At 30.2% G+C, this 20,558-nt stretch overlaps 2 protein-coding genes and 1 long non-coding RNA gene across 10 annotated transcripts in view; 2 read left to right on the top strand and 1 right to left on the bottom strand.

Moving 5' to 3' along the window:
* LOC126717544 (uncharacterized) overlaps positions 1-20,558 on the bottom strand; it is a 111,128-nt gene that overhangs the window by 16,364 nt on the left and 74,206 nt on the right. The window lies entirely within an intron of this gene.
* The window catches only part of LOC126717543 (putative disease resistance protein RGA3), a 116,085-nt gene that overhangs the window by 27,671 nt on the left and 67,856 nt on the right, over positions 1-20,558 (top strand). The gene's annotated exons all lie outside the window — the stretch shown is intronic.
* On the top strand, positions 17,154-17,881 carry LOC126717546 (uncharacterized). The gene is made up of 2 exons (XR_007652642.1): positions 17,154-17,539; positions 17,650-17,881. It is a non-coding gene; the product is annotated as an uncharacterized LOC126717546 (long non-coding RNA).

Genomic DNA, 20,558 nt, shown 5'->3' with positions numbered 1-20,558 from the left:
CTCCTAAAGCCGCCATGATCTCTTCTTTTTGTCTACCTCGGGTGTTACTGCTAAAGTACACCAAAGATTTCTCCAAATTAATGCTATGGCCTAAAGCACCCACATAAGTTTGAAGAATCTCAGTAATCACCTCAACTTCACTATGAGTCACTTGGCAAAAGAGCAAAGAATCGTCTACAAACAGCAGGTTAGATATTTTGGGCACCCTTTGGCATATGGGTACTCTATTAATATGTCCCTCCAATTCTGCCTTTGCCAAAAGTGAAGTGAACCCCTCTGCACACAAAAGAAACAAATATGGTGAAAGATGCTCTCTTTGGCGGAGTCCTCTGGATGGATGAATGTTACCATAAGGTTTGCCATTAATAAGAATAGAGAAAGAGGGCATAGTAACACATCCCATCACCCTATTTATCCACATCTCTGGAAAGCTCATCTTATGCATAATTCCTTGTAGAAGGGACCATTCAACTCGATCATAAGCCTTATTGATGTCTAGCTTTAGGACAAGCAATCCTTTTTTTTCCTTTTTTCCGGCAATACATAGCATGTAGAGTCTCATAGGCCACCAAGACATTATCTGTGATTAGACGTACCATTTTAGGATAATAATTCATTTTATAAAATATTTTTATAACACAAAATAAATATACCTAAAGTGTTCATCACATGGTCTCTATCATATTAAAGTATAAATTGAAAACCAAATATATACATGATTAATGCCATTACTACATAAACAAGTAACTTCAAGATATAAACTGTAAATATGAAAATAGAGTCAAATATAATGTTTTCTCCTTCACAAATTAGTCAAGTGTTTCCATCTAGTCTATTAAAGAATCCCAAAGGAATGACCTTTCTAGGCACGCATTGCTCAACATAGTCTTCACTCTTCAATCTTCAGATTCCTATTGTAAGCTTCTGAGGGAATTTAGACCAAAACTCCAGAATTTGTTGATGCACATATCAAAAATCTAAGTACCCAACCGAAAAGACAAACCCAAAAATTCAATGAGTTGGAAGAATTGTAAGAATCACCCTCACTTCATATAATTCGTTTATTAGATCCTTAAAATGAAACACTTGTTTGGTTATTGATGCTAGTAACCTCTGTTGTTTAATCTTGTATATCAGATTATCAATCCGATCAGTGTAAAAAAAAAAAAAAAAATCCCTTTTGAGACGCAGTCTTCATGCTATCGACATGAGTTCTTCGGCGCCTTTGATCCCGAAAAGTATATAATTTTTTTAATATAAAATTGTGAATTACAACTCATAAAGTTTGGATTGATATTTATTTTGTGCTTAAAGTTTTAAAAATTTTAATTTGGTTCCCTAACGTTACCAATTTTTTGATTGGGGAATGTCCATGCCTTCATTAAGCAACATCTAAGCATGTTATGTATGCTAGATTAACCAATCAAATCATGCCACGTCAAACAAATACTATCAAGTCAATTAAACAACATCAAAAAATTAAGGGGTAACTACATTCCCTTTCCCTGAGGTTTGGAGATGATATTCTACTCCAAATTTAAAGGGAAAAAAAACTTTCTTTCATTGACATCCGATTGACTAAAATTTTGTTAAGCCTTTTACTTAAGGGAAAGTTTTAAAAATTATCCTCAATTTCAAAATTAAAATTCATTTATTGTTTTAATTTTTAAATTGAAGTGTATTTTAAATATTATGAATTTTACTTATTATTATTTTTTCAATGGGTTACAGAGAAAGGTTGTAAGCGTTTTGGTGCTTAATAAATTTTGTATTTTTATTCTAAATTTATTAGTTATTTTTTTCTTAACAATGCTTAAGCTTTTGTAAAGAAATTCTTTTAGAAATTTAGAATATTTCATTATTAATATAAACAAAAGGTGGAGAGTGTTAATTTCTTTAAATATCAAGGGAATGGTGTGTTTTTCCTTTTAGGTTTGGGGTGAAATGTCATTCTTCCAAACTTCAAAGGAGGGGTGTGTAATTAATTAAAAAATAATTAAAAATCTAAAAACTAATCTATAATAACAAAAACAAAAAAAAAAATAAAAAAGGAAAATAATTTTATTCTCTTGCCATCCAAACAAAACCCAACATCTTAATTTCTAACACAAAATTAAACAAGAGATTTAGAATTACTACAAGTTCCTTCAAACTCAAAATCCCATCACCAAATTATTCACAACCCACTTTTGGATCTTAGTTTTAGTTCATAGTTCATTCCCAACCCAAGCTAAACATTTGTGACAAGATCATCCAGAAATGAGTGAAAATTCTAGTGCTATATTCAGCTTATGAGAAAATGTAGTAGATTCGAAAATATTTGGGAATGAGAACCAAATTGGTGTTGCATTGATCCCATTAAGAAAATAATTTTGATTTCATATGGTTTCTACTTTCTAGGTAGGTGGACATATGGAAACTGAAAATAATTTCCACGCCACATGAAAGTAATTTATTTATTTTTGAGAAAAAGGCAAGAATGCATCAAGGAAATTTTGGTCCACTAAAAACCAAAAATATAAAATCATTCAAACAATATCTTAATGTAAATATGTAAAATGAACCTACCGACCATTTTTCCACATTCGATAGCAATTCGTTAAAATCTCCCACAAGAACTATGCTTGGTTAATTTAGCTTTTTATTTTTTATTTTTTACATTTTTTGAAGGGAACAGTATAGAATAATTTTGAAAAGGACGTGAAGCATAAGCATCAAAATGGATTCAAATGTAATTTTCTTATGGGGACAAAGAAAAGGTAAAATAAATATATAATTACAAAATAAAAAGTTCATGACTTTGTGGAAAGGACCAAATCTGTCATATAACACCATTTTTAAACATATTCATTAGTAAGCATGTTTTCAAAACTTATTAACAAAGTAGCATCTCGACTCGAGTGCCATGTGCTAGCAAAGTTGAGGTGGAAAATTATCCATGTGGAAAAGCACAACATTTATCAACAAACTCAGAGAGAAACAACAAACCCAAGCTAAGAGAGTCGCTCCAGTGCCAAGATCAACGAACCCAAGCTAAGATAGCCTCTATGATGCCAAGATCGTGATTTTTGGGTTTGGGTTTTTGAGAAACAGGTTTGGATGTTTGAGAAATGAGAAGAAAAAGGAAGAAAGCTAGGGAAGAAGAAGAAGAACATGCTGGAGGGTTTTTTTTGGGGGGATGGGGTTGGGTTTTTAATCCAATTAGGTATTTGTTTTGGGTTTATGGGGTTTTGAAGTTTGAGAAAGGAGAAGAAGACATGCTGGATGTTTGAGAAAGGAGAAGAAGAACATGTTGGAGTGTGGGATGGCAGGATGATGGAGAAAGAAAAAAAAGAAGGAAGATGTAGAAAGAAAAAAAGAATGAAGGAAGAAGAAAACAGAGTAGGAACTCGAGTTTTAGAGACTCAAGATGCTAGTTTGCTAATATGTTTTGAAAACATGCTTACAAACAAATTTTTTTTCAAAAATGGTGTTATATGGAAAATTTGGCTTGTGGAAAGTGGGGTTGGTGGGTAAAATCAGTGTGAATTATGAACTAATAAGGTTGTATCAAATTACTAAAATGCTATTTTTAGTGCCACAAACTACAAAAAGTTGCTACATTGGTGATCCTACATGTAAAATTTTTTACTCATTAGCTATAGTGCATAGTCTGAAAACTTTTGCGGAAGAAATATAAAACAAAAAATTATATTATCATTTAAAGATCGTTGTACCACACAACCATGGATTCTAAATAGAACAAATTGCGTACCTCTCTTAGCAACCCAAGCGTGTTGCCTCCCAAGGTATTCACGTCTCTCTCTCTATTTCTTTTTGAGTTTTCAGAAGACTGTAGTATCACACAGTAGTTCTGATTGCCAACTACTAAATATGATATTATAAAATCTTATTTTATAGTTGACTTCTAAAACCCTAGAGAGATTGGACGTGGGATCCTTAGGGATCCTAATCTTCAGCTGTAGGATTTTATCAATAACTTTTTGAACGTTATTGACTTATCTTGAAACTCTTTCCAAAATTATTTCTTAATTTTCTCAACCATATCAAGAAAATATCTGAACTTCTACAGATTGCAATAATGTCCATCAACACATTGCAATTGACCCTTGAAGATTAGAAAATTACAAATGAGATCCCATTTCATACAATTTTATATCTATGTCCTTCCACCATACTATATTCCCACAAGCCACTAGGACTGGATAAATATCACTGTCATGTCTCTAGCTTATGTGACCCTTAATTTCTTAATTTCATAATTTCTATTGGACTCCAAAATATCTTTAAAAACTCTTTAAATATATATATATACAATATTATATATATGAAAAACATTTTTGAAAAATGTCACCTTCTGGTTTTGTTTTGAGTCCAACTTCAATATGAAAATCAACTGAATATACTATCTTCTTCAAAGACTGGTGGATTCATTGTTGAGCATTTATATATTTTACTCATTACACACATAACCCAACGTGTCTGTATATAGCCTTTAAAATTGGCATCACTAGTTGACATTGTCAAAGTTATGTGCATAATAAATAAATATACACAAACCCCTCATGTTTGAGAACAATAGAAAAATTGTGATAGAACAACCTTTTAATTAATAATGATCACTCCATAAGGTGTCCTTGATCGGATCCAATTCAGTGTATGTACTTGTTACATTACACCCATTTATTTGCTTAACGTCACTACTTCAATGATGGAGTAAATCATCCTATCATATAGCAGCACAACAAGTGTAGGCTTCAGTGGTAATATTCAATTAATATCCACAGCCTAAAACAATTTAATAATTTATGAAAAATCATTACTCCTTGTCTTTGGTTCCTTAACCATTAACATGATTTTTCCTACAGAGGTGACATCACATGCCACATTTAAACAATACTCCCTCCGTCCCACTTTGTTTGTCCTCTATTCCATTTTAGGATGTCCCAAAATATTGTCCTGTTTCTAAAAATAAAAGTCATTAATTTACTAATGTTCCTATTATACCCCTATTTTATTAATAATTCAATTTTTTGATAAATTTATTTAAGGATAGTTTTGGAAACTTATACAATTTTAAAAGGTAGACAAGACAATAAATGATGTTCCTTTAAAAAATTTGACTTTTCAAACAGGACAAACAAAGTGGGACGGAGGGAGTAAAATATACCTATAAAAGTTATGAATGTGAAAATAAAATTTTATCATCAAATAAAAATGCATAGTATTGTTTTTGAGGGCACATAATTCTAACACAGTCATTTATAGCTATGCACTGTAGCTTAAATGTTAAAGCAAAAAATTATATTTTATTCTCCCTCCAATTGAAATAATGTTTCTTTCCCTTTTTTTTTCTCTTCCCGTTACACTCACTCTCTCTTTGTCTCACCTGAGCACTCTCGTCGGTTCTTTCTTCCTCCATCTCCCCTGCCCATCTCTGACCCATCTTTCTTCCTCAACTTGCTACTGGCCCAAGCCCCAAGCCTCCATCGTCGACCCATTTCAGCATTTGTGTTTGTGTTTTGGTGTGGGTTTCGGGGTTTGTGTTTGTGTTTCAGCATGGGTTTTCGACTGGGTTTTTGGTTGTGTTTGTGTTTCAAGCTGGGTTTCGGCCTCTTTCCACACACTGTGAATATGAGGTTTTGCAAATTTTTGACCTGGGGCAAATTCATGTAGTTCATTCACAAGGCCCAAAACAGACCCCTAATTATGGTGGTGAAATTCAACTCCACATTTTTGTCCATTCAAAATCAGTGCATTGCTTATTCTGAGATCAATTTTTTTTTTTTAGATCTACTTTCTCTCTGGTTGTGTGGTGTTTTATGTTCTGTGTAGTGGTTTTGGTTGTGGCTGTGTAGTAGTTTCCATGGCTGTGGCATGTGGTGGTGGTTGTTATGGGTGGTTGTGGCTGTTGTTTATTAAAATGGATATATTATTTTATTGTGTTGGTTATATTATTTTAACTAGTATGTAACCTGTGCTATCGCATGGGAATGGATATATTTAAATAAGACAATGAAAAAGAAAATTGCATTTTATTAGTTAAGTGTTACTATTGGTTTTTTTTTTATTATTATTAATCATGAGTTTATTCATGTTTATAAGGCTAAGTTAAGTCTAAATTCATATTATTAATGAGAAAATTTTATTAACAAAACTTAGCATTATGTAATTTTTTTACAATTTTAGTCAAGCAGACCAGCAAACCTTATATGATATGGCTTATCAACTGGGGCTTTACTTGTAATTGCTTATAAATAATTGGCATAAGAGTGGTTTGTGTGCATAAGTGGATTGTACGTTGGGCGTATATGAAATGCTGTTTGTATTGTCTATCTTCTAGCTTAAATGAGTATAGTTTGATAAAATTCGTATAATTGATTTCTGGGAGGTAGGTGATGTCTGATCAGTGGATGGTTTCCTTTTATTTTTTTATTATTATTGTGTGCTTCCACATGAGTATGGTTCAGTGTCATCACAGTGACATAAAATATGCTTTGGACAAGAAAGATTGTGTTTTATTATTTAGTAGGTATTGTTTGGTAGATTAGATGTATAAATTCGGAGATTTTAAGTTACAAATGATGGTTCTAATTTATGATTTAGCAAACTTTATTAGAAAATGCAGATGATTCAAATTTTATGGTTCTACCCTGTAACCCCATGCATATGCATGAATATACTTAAAAAATACACATTGAAGTGCATAGTATAATTCTTATATATATAATTTAAATACTATTGATATATAGTTATTCTTATTTTTTGTTAACTCTTTAAAAAATCTTGTAAGAATATTATTAGGTAGAAAATGTAAATTGTCCATATTGTTTTTAAAAAAAATTTATTAATTCTAAATTTTTGATATTGTGAAGCACTTTTTTTCTTTCTTTTTTTGCTTGCTTATTTTCTAAGTGATAATTGCCTGCATCATAATGTTTTTTTAATTATTATTTATATATAATTCAAAAAAAAAATTTTACAAAAAGAAAGGGAAACGTTTACTCACCTTTTCTTAGGAGTGTGATTTGTTTTGTTAACAGAGACTCTGCTTTTTTGATCTTCATCATACCACTAAAAAAAAAAAAAAATGATTGCACAAATTGCAGCCCAAATTGGGGAAAACATAAGAATATGAAAGCAAGGGAGATAAAGAGAAACTACCTTCAATGCCTTTAAAAACTCAAAGAAAAGATTATGCACTTGAGAAATAGACGAAAGTTAAATGTGAAGATCTATGCGAGAGTGAAAGTTTAGTTTTAACTTTTAAGTGGTGAAGGCGTAGGAATTTTTTTTTTTTTGTGGAAAATGTGGCTGAATGTTTCTGGAAGGTTGTATGTTTATGCTTATATGAACAATGAATGGGATGGTAGGGATTTTTTAGTGTGCAAGTTAAATGTTTTTGCTTAGGTGAATGAACTTGATTATTGTGGTTTTCTAACTTCCATGTTAGGTGTTAATGCATGCACAAAAATTTAAAATTTTAGATAAGATACATGATGCAAAATTAACTATCCAATTTAGAATTTAAATTATATTTTCTCTCAGTTTTGATTTTATAAATATATATATATATATATATATATATTCTTTTGGCACAAAAATTTAGAAAGGATTTTAGAGTGATTGGGACTGATAAAAAAAAAAAAAAAAAAAAAAAAACAACGTGAAGAGCCAAGAGACAGAGAGAGTCATTAAAGACTCCTACGTGATTTGAGGAAATTTGTATATTTATGTATGGTGTGGTCTTCACTTGACACCTAAATTTAGAAAAATATATTGGGACACATGACTTAAAATTAGAACTCTAATTTGGAATTCTATATTTGAATTTAATTGAAAAATCTAATGTAATGTACTTAAGATATTGTACATAAATTTTACCCTATTTAAAAATATTTTAAAAAATCCTTACCATCATCTAATTGATGAAAAATGCTGAAATATATAGTAAATGAAATTCATGAAGCCAAGGTCACTTTGATGACTAAAAGTATGAAGAAATATTTTACTGTATAAGAATGGGTTTGAAATAAGAGTAAAGCTGGAAGACCAAAATTTTAATTTTTTAGCATAGAACTAATGGCTTCCCTTTTACTATTAAGTACAAACGAAAAATTGCATTTTATTGCTCAGTGACAATAGTTGTATGTGTATTGTTACTAATTAATCGCTTGTATTGTTATTTTAAGTATTCAAACAAAAGTACCAAACATAAGTTCTAAGGCATACCATGTTTGTGAAGGACTCCCTTCTGGGGTAAGAAATGAGATCCAATATTGCCCAATACTTTGTCCATTAACCCAAGCTTCCCCTTTTCCCATAGAACCAAGGTTTAATGCAACAGGGTCATTTCCTTTAGGTGCATCAAATTGAGTCTATAAAGACAATCCATGAAGATAAGGTTAGTGCTGATTAAGTATACAGAAATAGTTCAGGCAAGAATAATTAGCATGACTAAGTATTAGCAGAATTTATACCTTGTACCATGTGAGTCTTTGATGATTAGAGTTTCCAAACCTTCTCCATTGAATATTACTTGACCCTTGTTCTGTTTGAATATTTAATTTCTCTCCTGACAGCCCAACCTTCATGAAATTATTGCATGGAATTAGCTAGTTCGAGATCATAATCTCATTAGTTATAAACTTTGTAGATGAAAAATGGGTTATGACAATCTTTGTGTGAGCACTTGATATGAAAGAATAATATGAAAATATAATTTGTGGATAAATAAAGCATTACAGATTGAAAATACAAATATAGATATAAGAAATGAACCTGGTATCCCCATGTATAGTTTGTGAAATCTTCGACATCATTTTTGTTTAGTATCCTTACTCTACATAATCCAGTAACTCTTCTCTCAAGAAATGATCCTGAGTCCTTCATGCCACAAATAAAAAGCAACTCAATACAATTTTTGAACTCGAAAGCATATATATAAGATAAATGTTACAGAATATACACTGATGGGGATGAAACAATAAAGGCATGACTGGATGCAATTTTCTGAAAAAATGGAATCTAACGAAAACTTAATTCTCCTCATTCATGTGGCTAAATGTTTCTGGAAGGTTGTATGTTTATGCTTATATGAACAATGAATGGGATGGTAGGGATTTTTATAGTGTGCAAGTTAAATGTTTTTGTTTAGGTAAATGAACTTGATTATTGTGGTTTTCTAACTTCTGTGTTAGGTGTTAATGCATGCACAAAAATTTAAAATTTTAGATAAGATACATGATGCAAAATTAATTATCCAATTTAGAATTTAAATTATATTTTCTCTCAGTTTTGATTTTATAAATATATATATATATATATATATATATATAATTCCTTTGGCACACAAATTAAGAAAGGATTTTAGAGTGATTGGGATTGATGTGAAAAAAAAAAAAAAACAAACAAACTTGAAAAGCCAAAAGACGAGAGAGTCATTAAAGACTCCTACGTGATTTGAGAAAATTTGTATATGTATGTATGGTGTGGTCTTCACTTGACACCTAAATTTAGAAAAATATATTGGGACACATGGCTCAAAATTAGACTCTAATTTCATATTGAAATTGGTGTGATCCTCACATGAATCTAGACACATGTCACACAATTAGAGTTCTAATTTGGAATTGCAATCTGGACACGTGGCACAAAATTAGAGTTCTAATTTGAAATTGCAATTTGAGTTTCTCTCTGCTTCACCTATTATTTTATATATAGATTTGTTGATTACTATAATAAAACCATTGATGTTGGATGTTTTGTAAAGTGAGGTGGTAAAATAGATAAAGTAAGTTTTTGAGAAGTTAAAAGCTAAAATTTTTAACTCCACCAATGTGGATGCTCTAAACCCACAAAAAACAACCTCCAACAGCCTCTCTAACTATATATATATATATATATATAGAGTTGTTACAGTAGCTCTCTTCAACTAGAGAGCACTGTAGCAACTACTATAGCAACTCCAAACATTTTTCACTCTTAAAATTATCATCGGTTGAATAAAATAATGATTATTTCGCTCTCATCCCTTTTCTCTATCATTCTTCACTCTCTCTTACTTCTTTATCGCAACGGTTACAAAGTAAAACATACCATAATCAAAACAAAAACACAAAACATAATCGAAAGATTTGAAACACAAAACTATCTTTCTCATAAGCCTAATGAAATCAAAAAAAGAAAAGAAAAAAAGAAAAAGAAGACCCATTTGGGCCACATTTTGTTGGCGATAGGGAGGAGGACAAGTGGTTGTGGAGGCAGAGCAAATCAAGAAGATGAAGATGACTTGACTCTCTATCTAGTGTGAAAGATCTTTGTGGGTCTTTGTTCTCCACTGTTTCTCTCTCTCTCTCTCTCTCTCTCTCTCTCTCTCTCTCTCTCTCTCTCTCTCTCTCTCTCTCTCTGTGTTTGAGTTTTTGAGTTTTAGCTTGTGTACACCCCGGTTTTCCCTGACCTCGGGCGGTCAAGGGCCGTCACACATTAGGTCCTTGGCGACATGACTTGTGGGTGATTGTGTATCTAGAGTGGGGTGTGTGTGTGAATCCCTTTTTCTTATTTTATTTTTAGGAGTCGCAACCAACTATTGGTTTTGTATTAGGTGTGATTGGTCACCTAGATGTCTAATTTATTTTAGGTTACCTAAATAACTAAACCAAATTTTAAAGGTTTATTAATTAAGGTAAACCAAAAGTCTTTGAACCAAAGATCTTGAGTTCGGAAGTTTGGTTACATGTGAGGAAGGTGTTAGGCACCCCACAACGCCTACCCAAATGATAGTATATCATTTTAATTTATTCCCAACGTTAACTTTTTATAAAGAAATGCAATACTTGGTATTTTGATTTTTTTGAAAAGGTTTTTGCAAACAATATACATATTAATACACGTGAGTAAATATTTACATATATCTAGCATATGAATAATAGCTCTCCGATAATATATACAACCAAAACATGCAAGATATGTACATAAATAACATGTGACAAAAGCATATAAACATATTATACAATAACATGTGAATATCTATTATATACATGGCTAGTCTGTGAATACTAAAGCTATACAAAAACAAATACGATAAAATGAAAGGAGAAGGTTGGAAGAATTGCATCTTGTTGTCATCCACCATTTTCTCATTTTTTGTTCATGCAAAAAAGATGACAAAAGAAGCTTGTTAGGGTCAAATATATTAGAGACAAATGGAAGCCTACTGGGTGTTCAAAGACTCAAGGAAATGAGCCTTGAACACAAAACTCACAAACTACTCCTATTATAAGAAAAGAGTTAGAAAAAGAAAAAAAAAAGTAAAAAAAGAAAAGAAAAGCTACCACGTTAACTTTTATTATTTTGGGAAAGCACATTTTTCTTAGAAAAGATATTATTATTATTTTTTTACGTGTTCAAAGTTTCTTTTTAAGAAAAATTTTTCTTAAAAAAAAAAAAATCCTTTTTGAAAACTTGTATTTTTTTGAAGGAAGCAACCCCCTTTTTTTGAAAACATGTATTTTTGAAAGAAGCAAAATTTTTGAAAACCTTCCTTTTTTAAAAACAAATATTTTTGACATATAAAAAAACTTTTGAAATCACCATCTTTAGAAAAACGTTTTTGAAAACATTTTGGGGAACATTTTATAACAAAAAGACTTTGAAAACTTTTCTTTTGTTTTGAAGTTTCGGCTCTCCTCTAAAAAAATTTGTTTATTTTTATTTTTGAAAACAGTTTTCGGAAGTAAATAAATAAATAAATATATTTTGGTTTTTTTTTTAAAAAAAAGGGTTTTGAAAACATTTTTTTTATTTTTATTTTTTATATATAAATAGATTTTATAAAGCAGTTTTTTTTTATTATTAAAAACAGTTTTTTATTTTATTATTAAAAGAGATTTTATAAAACAGTTTTCTTATTAAAAAAAAATTTTGAAAATAAAAAACGTATTTTTTTAAAACACTTTTTTTAATTTTTTAAAACAGATTTTTATAAAACAGTTTTTTTTTTTAAAAGCACCTTTGAAAAAACGTTTTTGTTTTTTAAAAGAAACATTTTTTAAAACACTTTAGAAAAATATATTGAAAACAAGTGAGCTATTATTTTTTAGGGTTTCATCAGGTTTCCTTTTTTAAAAAAAAAACTTTGAAAACTTACTCTCTTTTTTAGAGGAGAGAGAAACATGAAGAAAAGCTTTTATTTTGAAAACTTTTGAAAGATAAAAGACATTTTTAAAAAAAGAAAAACCTTTTAAAAAAAGAGAGTTTATTTTAAGAAAAAGTTGGAAAAAGATTTTAGAAAAAAAAGCATTTTCTTAGAATAGGGATGTAGGGGAGATGTATACCCAAACATTTTTCTTTGTGGCACATTATCGACAAGAAAAATAACGAGACAACAATATAAAATAAAGTGAAGAAAAATAAAGCTTGAAAAGTAAAGACTTGAAATGTAAAGGTTTGAAATTTAAATGAAAAGAAAATAAAAGCTTGTAATGTAAATGACATAAAAAGTAAAAGCTTGGAATATAGTAAAGTTGATTTAAAAGGTTTTTTTTTATAAAAAAAAATAAAAATTATTTCCCCCTTTAATAGAGTCTAATCTCTTTCAAGCCTTATGAATCCTTCAATATAAAGAAGTGGGAGTTCTAAGCCATCACTACTCTTATGAGACATACCCATATTGTGCTCTAATGGAGGTTTAAACACCATTAAAAAGGGATAGTAGAAAATCTTTTTTTTTTTTTTTTTTTTTTTTGGGGTGTCTAGATATAATATGTGTGTGTGTGTGGTGCAATAAAAGTAAAAGGGAAGGGGATGTGCAAGAAAATAACGGGATGACAAAAAAATTAAAGGGAAAACGGGGAGTGCAATAAAATAAATGACAAGAAATTTAAAGGGGGATGAGGATAACAACAATGAGATATATAACAAAAATATTGAAATAGAAGGTTAAAGATGAACACAAAATATACAAAAAAAAAAAAACAAGAGAATAAAACAAGTATTATACAACAAGATAATTAAGAAAAGATATATATATATATATATATATATATATGAAGAGATGATTACAATATAACGAGGGTGGGATGGGTTTAGTTGTTAAGGAACTAAACCCATCCCAAAACCTTACCCACAAAATACAACAAGTGAAGAAAGGATGAAGTTTTTTGTGTAGGGTTTCCTAGAGAGAAAGAAAGATTTTTATTTTATTTTTTATTTTTTTTATTATTATCTTTCTAGGGTATTTTTCGGTCTCTCTCTCTCTCTCTCTCTCTCTCTCTCTCTCTCTCTCTCTCTCTCTCTCTCTCTCTCTCTCTCTCTCTCTCTCTCTCTCTCTCTCTCTCTCTCTCTCTCTCTCTCTCTCTCTCTCTCTCTTTTCATCACTATTTTTCCCTAGATTTTCATACACACTTTCACTCACAATTTTTGCATCATTTTTCCAAAAATGCATTGGGGGTATTTATAGAAGGAATGAAGAAATGGGGGGCTAACACTAGTGTATCAGGGTACACTAGTGCTAGCTGCCCCTTCAAAGAGGTGGCTAGCATTGGTGTACCATGGTAAACCAATGCCAGCTCCCTTTTTATTCGCCATGTCAGATTTTTTTTGTTTTTTTTTCTTGATTTCTGGCTCGATATTTGCGCGGTTGTTTGGAGGCCTGAACTCTGTTTTCTTTGAATTTTATATGCACAGAAAGCTCTAGATGTTTAGTTTACAATGGTCCTAGTCTAGTTTGTTTTGGAGCTACGATTGTCAAGATATCGCGCTCAGAAGGAAGGTGACACAAAGCTGAAAATTTTGAACGTCTTTTCTTGAAAAATTCATATCTTTCAACCCAAAGCTGATTTCGTCAAGCCTTTTTAATGAAAATTAGCTAGGAACTTTTTCATAAAGATGGTCCAGCCCGTTTGTCCTAGTTCTTGACCAATCAGTCAATTTATTGCACGAAATTGGGTAAAAAACTGCTAACTTTCCTGAAAAATACAATGAAGATTTTATTAGGGTTTTGGTATTTTTATGATATCTTATTCATCTTAACTCTAATTTTGGCCCGTAAACTATCGTTTCAAAGGGAAAAATATGCCCTACAAGATGGTCCAAAATTCAATATGATCCAATGGTCGGATCAAAAAGTGAACTTTTTGACCATACTCGATTAGGGTTTTGGTCATATTTGTTGTAAAATGGATTTTTCAAATGTTGTGACTTTTTGATTCACCGTTTAAACATGTTGTATTTATTTTTACCCTTTTTGGCTTTGAAATTCATGATTTTGCGCATTTCCTAATTTTTTTGGTTTTTGTTTTAATGCGTGAATCAGGGCAAGACAAAATACGGAGTTTTTTGTTTTTTTTTTTGGATTTTTTTTTGTGCAAAATAACACCATTTTGCTAACAATTTTGTTAGTTAGCAATATTTTCAAACTTTTTAGGAAATTAACATCTCGAGTCTCTTAGACTTGAGTTCACTGTAGCAACTCGAGTTTTAGAGACTTGAGTTCCATGTGCTGGCAAAATTGAGGTGGAAAATTATCCACGTGGAACTTGAGTTTTAAAGAGTCGAGTTCCACTATAATTTTTTTCTACTGTAATTTTTTTCTTCCTTTTAAACTGCAAGTCTGCAACACACTAAGGAATTACCCTTAAACTTGGAACTCGAGTTCCGTTGAGAATTTTATTTTTTTGGTTTTAAACTGCCAACACCTAAGCTAAGCAAATCTCCTGTAATGGGGAAGATAATTAGAGCAAAGAAGGAATATATGTTAAAGACAAGAAGATCTTTTTTGCTGAATATACATTAAGACAAGACAAGCTTCAGGAATGCTTCATTTCTCCTTGAATGACACCTGGCTATTGAGTTGTCAACTTGCATGCTTCTTCAACAATATTTTATTGCCACCTAACTCTGTCAATTGCTTCTTCACACTGAAAAGATGGGCGCCATAAACAATTGCTTCTTCACACTTAGATAAGTTATAACCACTTTAACAAAGATGGGCGCTAGGAGATTGCTTCAAGGAATTAATCCACGTATATAGATCTCTAGTTTCTACAGTAAATTCAAATATAAGAGACTCGAGACGATATTTTTCTAAATAGTTTCAAAACGTTATTAACTAACGAAATTGTTAGAAAATGGTGTTAAATTGCAAAAGAAAATCCCTGTTTTTTTTTTTTTGCTGAATAGTTTCAGCTCTTTATTTGAGTCTTTAAGTGTTTTTTTTTTTTTTTTTTTTTTTTTGAGTTTGAGATGAAATATCGATGAAGATATTTTCTATTCTAAACTTTTGATATGCGGTGGAGAAATGGTTTGTAATTATAAAGGAATGTGTGTGGTGAAAACAATGAGGTGTAAATATGAAAGGGATGTGTCCAATATGAAAGGGTTGTGTCCGTGTGTGGTGGAAAATTGGGTTATGATAATTAGAAAAAATTACGATAAGATACTTTTTTTTGCAAGATTGAGTGAGATAGAGCACTAAATACTACAAGCAAACCCTAATTCAAAGTCCATCTATTTGCTTTTTCAAATCAGTTATTTACACGCATGTGTAGTGAACATCATCAATTTTACTTCCTTACAACTCTAATATCATAAATTGCATCAGTTGTAGAATACATCAAGAATAGACCCATACAAATGTTGGTTTTTGTCGCACGCATGAGTCATCAATTTCCATCAATTTACTCCACATAATTAATCAGTTTTTGTAATTCATGGCTCACCTGCATACTATTTTGTAAATTGGTAGAGATGCTAGCAGAGTTGGAAAAGAGGAATGCTCAAAGGCAAGCAAATAAGTAAACTACAGAACTTAAACTTTAGAAAATAGGTACAGTTTAGGGAGCGGATTAAAGTCTCTATAATGCATTCTACGTACCAGTAGTACTTTAATTGACTAATGTAACGTGTTTGTTTAGCTAGAATTTATTGGTCTTGGCCAATTTTAATAAGACTTGATAACTAAAACTTCTATGCATGTCAGCTTGCATATAACATGATCTTCTCAAAAAAAGAAAAAAAAGAAAAGAAAAAAAGAAGCTTGCATGTAACATAAGAACTTTGCACTTTATATTTATTTTTTTATTAGTCCGTCATGACTATTAGCATGTTTCAGATGTTTGTGTTATCCTTTGGGAGTGCATTTCTTGCTAAGAGCTATAGGAGATTTTCTAGATAAATTACAAAAGAAATGTATTGCGAGATTGTGGTTACGTTGACAATGCTATTTCCATGCAATTGATAGTAATTAAAAGAAATTGTAATTAAAAAAAGATAATTGGGATTTGTGAAATTGATTGATAAATTTGAGATTTATTATTGTTTTTGTTAAAGTGAAATATATTTTTAAGATTTTGTGCATGTACCTTTGCAACATGATTTTATTCTTATAACATGACTTTTGTTGGCTTCCATTTTGATTCAACTGTTAGAAAGGAAGTAAGGGATAAGGTCTAATGACTAAGGAGGGCAACTAGAGAATTGTCATACAATTGGGGAGCTCTCTTGGCAATTATAGTGACGTATTTTTGACTCCTTATTTTCTTATTATTAATGCTAGATGATATGATTTATTTTTGGTATGCTAATAGGGACGATCAAATTTAGCATTTTATTCGAGTATTGTATATAATCATAAAGTTTTCAACGTCTTTTTGAAGGAAGAATTAATTTGATTCTCACACTTCAAAAATATGATGTTTTATTTCTTGCAGTAAGGTTTTGTTTTGAATGTATGTGTTTTATTAATATCTAAAATCAACATCTATTTAAATTGTCCATTGATTAATAGACTTATTTGTTGAACGAACTACATAAATTGAAGTTTCTACTTTTAATGTCCATTCTAGATGTAAGTTTCATTTTCTTAGTCATTTCAAAAATGTTTGAAATTCAGCTTAGACATTGTTGTTTGCAATTTATATTTGTCACTCAATATTTGATGCTTCTAGCAAGTAAATTCAAAATTGGAGGCCTAATTTTGTGCCACGTGTCCTACTAAATTTCTTAATTTTGTTGCAAATATTAACAACATTGTGAAAACCTAAGAGTCCAATGAAGCAATCATGTTCAAAACACCATTTCAGTATTTAACAATTAAGAAATCATGGAATTCAAGGAGTTGCTTCAAAATTATTTTCACTATTTAATAGTTCAGAGATCATGGAATATAAGGAAATACTTCAAATTTGATATTGTGATTAATTTAAGCATAGCTTATAATTTTTATTTTCTGGGTTTGTAGGTGGAAACACAAATCCGTTGGAGCAGTCCAAGTCTGAGGAGTAAAACGAGGTATAGTTTTCGCTTTATTGAAATTTCTTGAAATTTGTATTTAAATGAGTGGATTGATCTTATATTTGGGCAGGTATCCCAATTTTGTGAGAAGAATTATTATTTTTTGTATCATTGCACTCTGTTATTTGGTGTTAACTGTGTTGAATTGGGACATTCAAGTAGAAGCAACAAGGCAAAGAGGCCATATTGGAAAATAATGTATTCTTTTATGTCACCTATGGCTCTTCAATTTTTCTGTTTCTTAAAGGTAAAGATGTTAAACCCAGTAAATTTTATTTTGCTGTGCCATAATGGCTCTTCAATTTTTCTGTTTCTTACTCATGTTCGTTTTGTTTTCCTCTTTTGGACCAACAAAAGGTACAACAGCGCACTACACAAGACCATCAAGTTGTGTTTCTCTATGTCTGTTGTACAATTTTATTTTATTTTCTCCTTGGCATCTAGATTTGTTGTCATCTCTAGCTATTTTTGTAGCTTGAATGGTAGCTTAATTTGATGCGAAGCATCCCTTTTAAATATTCAACAAAATAAGAAAAATAAACCTAAGATTTCTTTAAATCTCATTTTCAATAGTTTTTAGTGTGTTCAATTTAGCATTTTGTTATTTTGTTAAAAGTGAACAAAAATATAATCATATATATATATATATATATTATGTGGAAGTACAATTAGAATTCAAATCAAACCCAAATTAGTTTTTAATTGTAGCCCAATAAAATAAATTGTAGTCTAAAAAAACAATATCATGAAAATTGTTTAATATCCTAAGCTTAAGATCAATAGCATCATTACAATTGACCATCTTTGTGCGTAAGCACGGGTTATATACTATTATATATTAATAGCCAAAACTCAGAGAAAATTGAATTAGATTTTAATTGGATTCTCAGTTTTGTGCCATGTGTCTCATATAATTTTTAATTTTGTGCCATGTGAATTATTGAGTCTACAAATCAAAGAGTCTAAATCTAATTAGATTCTAAATTGGATTTCAATTGGAGTTCAATTTTCCATCATGTGTCCATCTAAGTTTTCAATTTTTGTAGCAAGTGAATTATTAGGTGCAAAAATAGAAGAATCTAAAACCAATTAAAAAAAAAAAGAGTGGGTTTTAGTTAACTTTACTGATAAAGTTTTTGATGGTTATACAAGAGATCTGAGGTTTAATTCATGTCTATACCAAAAACTGATTGGTGTCTTAGTTTGATGATAAAGAACTATCACCAAAGCCTATCACCAGAGCCAACGCCATAAGTTGAAACTCTCTAAAAAAAAAAAACCAATTAAATTCTAAATTATATATATATATATATATATATATATATATGAGAAACCATTACATATTTTAGAAATGTAGGGTTTAGAAACAGTGTAAGTTAATACTATGTATAATTTGAATATTTTCTCAAAAATATATATTATTTGAATTGTATAATTGTAATTGTTTTTAATTGTACCCGTGCATATGCACGGGGCTGCACACTAGTGATAAATTAATGAATAATAATAAATAAAATTCTCTTAAAATAAGAATAATAATAATCCCAATAAAGGTAAAACTAATGAATTTTTAAGAGAAAAAGTTAATGAGCTAAATTCATTCTAGATCACATAAATTTGATAAATTTCAAGACTAAGATAGATTTGATAAATTTTAGATTTAAAAAAACAAAAAAACTAGTACAAGAATACCATAAATTTCATAAATTTTAAATTATAATAAACACTAACAACTCACTATATTGTTATCTCAAGTTCTTCGAGAGATCCATTAAAAAAAAAGACCACCCAAAGATTTAAAGAAATAATATTTAAATGAGATAGAGAAATGATAGAGAGTCTAATCAATGTAACTATTCATTCTCTAAATAATACAAATATTTGGAGAAGCTATTAGAGATGTTCTTATACACTCTACTGTTCATTGATTGTAAAATTAAAGCGAAACTACATTGTTGATCCTTGAAATTTATCTACTAAACGCTTTTGGTCCCTCAAATTTTGAATGAGCACAATTGGTCCCTAAAGTTGAAAAAATAAGTTCTATTAGTCCTTCCATTAACATGAGTTATTTTTTTGGCTATATATCTAACAAAATATTGATGTAGCATTTTTTTAATTACATTGCGAATGCCATAGTTGTGCCACATCAGTTATTTAAAAACTAAATTGCCCCATAAGATTTAGTTTTACTAATCATATTAGTTTTCCAAAACTAAACATCGATAAGAATTTAAAAATTGATTAAAAAAAAGAATTTAAAAGGTAAAAAAAAAACTAAAAACTAAGACAACCATATTTAAAAAAACTCCAATCTCATCATTGATTCTAGATTTCTTCATTTGAAACAAGTAGTAGTAGGCAGCAATGGAGAGAGGTTTGTGTGATATGCATAATTAGAATCTTTAGTTCAGATCAACAAGTCAAAGGGGAGAGGCTAGTCAAATGCTTAGATGCATGTGTTTTGCTGGAGGGTGAGGTGAGAATTTCAATGTTTTCAAGACGTAGCTATGGGAGATGATGAAGCCGAATCCCCAATTTGGGTGCAGTTCAAGATTGGAGCTGTTGTGAGGAAGAAGTCTAGAGTCGATGATGAGATTAGGGAATTTTGAAGATTTGGATGTTTTAGTGTTTTTTTTTTTTTTTAATAATTTTTTTTATTCTTATTTGTGTTTAATTTTTAAAAATAAAATGAATTACTAAAACTATATCTAATGTGGCAATTCCGTTTTTAATAATTTTTTTTTTTGAGTAATAACTGATGTGGCACAATTATGACATATTTCTGTTATTAAGGCTCCGTTTGGGAGTTCATAAAGGAATAGAATGAAATGATCATAAGGGAATGGAATTAAGTAATCTTGATTGGATGTTTTAAAATGAAGGAATAAAAAGAAATGAAAATGAATGGAATGTAAGTAATCTTGTTTGGGAGCAACATGGAGGGAATGGAATGAAATCATTTTATGACAATATTACTATTAGACCCCTATTTTAAAATAAAAGGTTAAATATATAGGGGTATTTTGGGAGTTTAAGTAAAAAAATCATTAAATTTAATTCCATTCCCTTCCGTTCCTCCAAATTTCAGAGGGAATGAAAATTTGAGATTTTAAGGGAATAGAGATGAATGAGTGTTTCCTCCTATCCATTCCATTTACTCCCACTTAAACTCCCAAATAAGGGAATGAACTTTCCATTCCCTCTATTAAAACTCCCAAACAAGGGAATGAAAGAATATTTTAAAATTATTCTTTTTATTCCTT

This window comes from Quercus robur, chromosome 3 (assembly GCF_932294415.1).
Source record: "Quercus robur chromosome 3, dhQueRobu3.1, whole genome shotgun sequence".
Lineage (NCBI taxonomy): Eukaryota > Viridiplantae > Streptophyta > Magnoliopsida > Fagales > Fagaceae > Quercus > Quercus robur.
The sequence above is the reverse complement of the archived record's forward strand: the minus strand, read 5'-3'. Positions and strand labels throughout refer to the sequence as shown.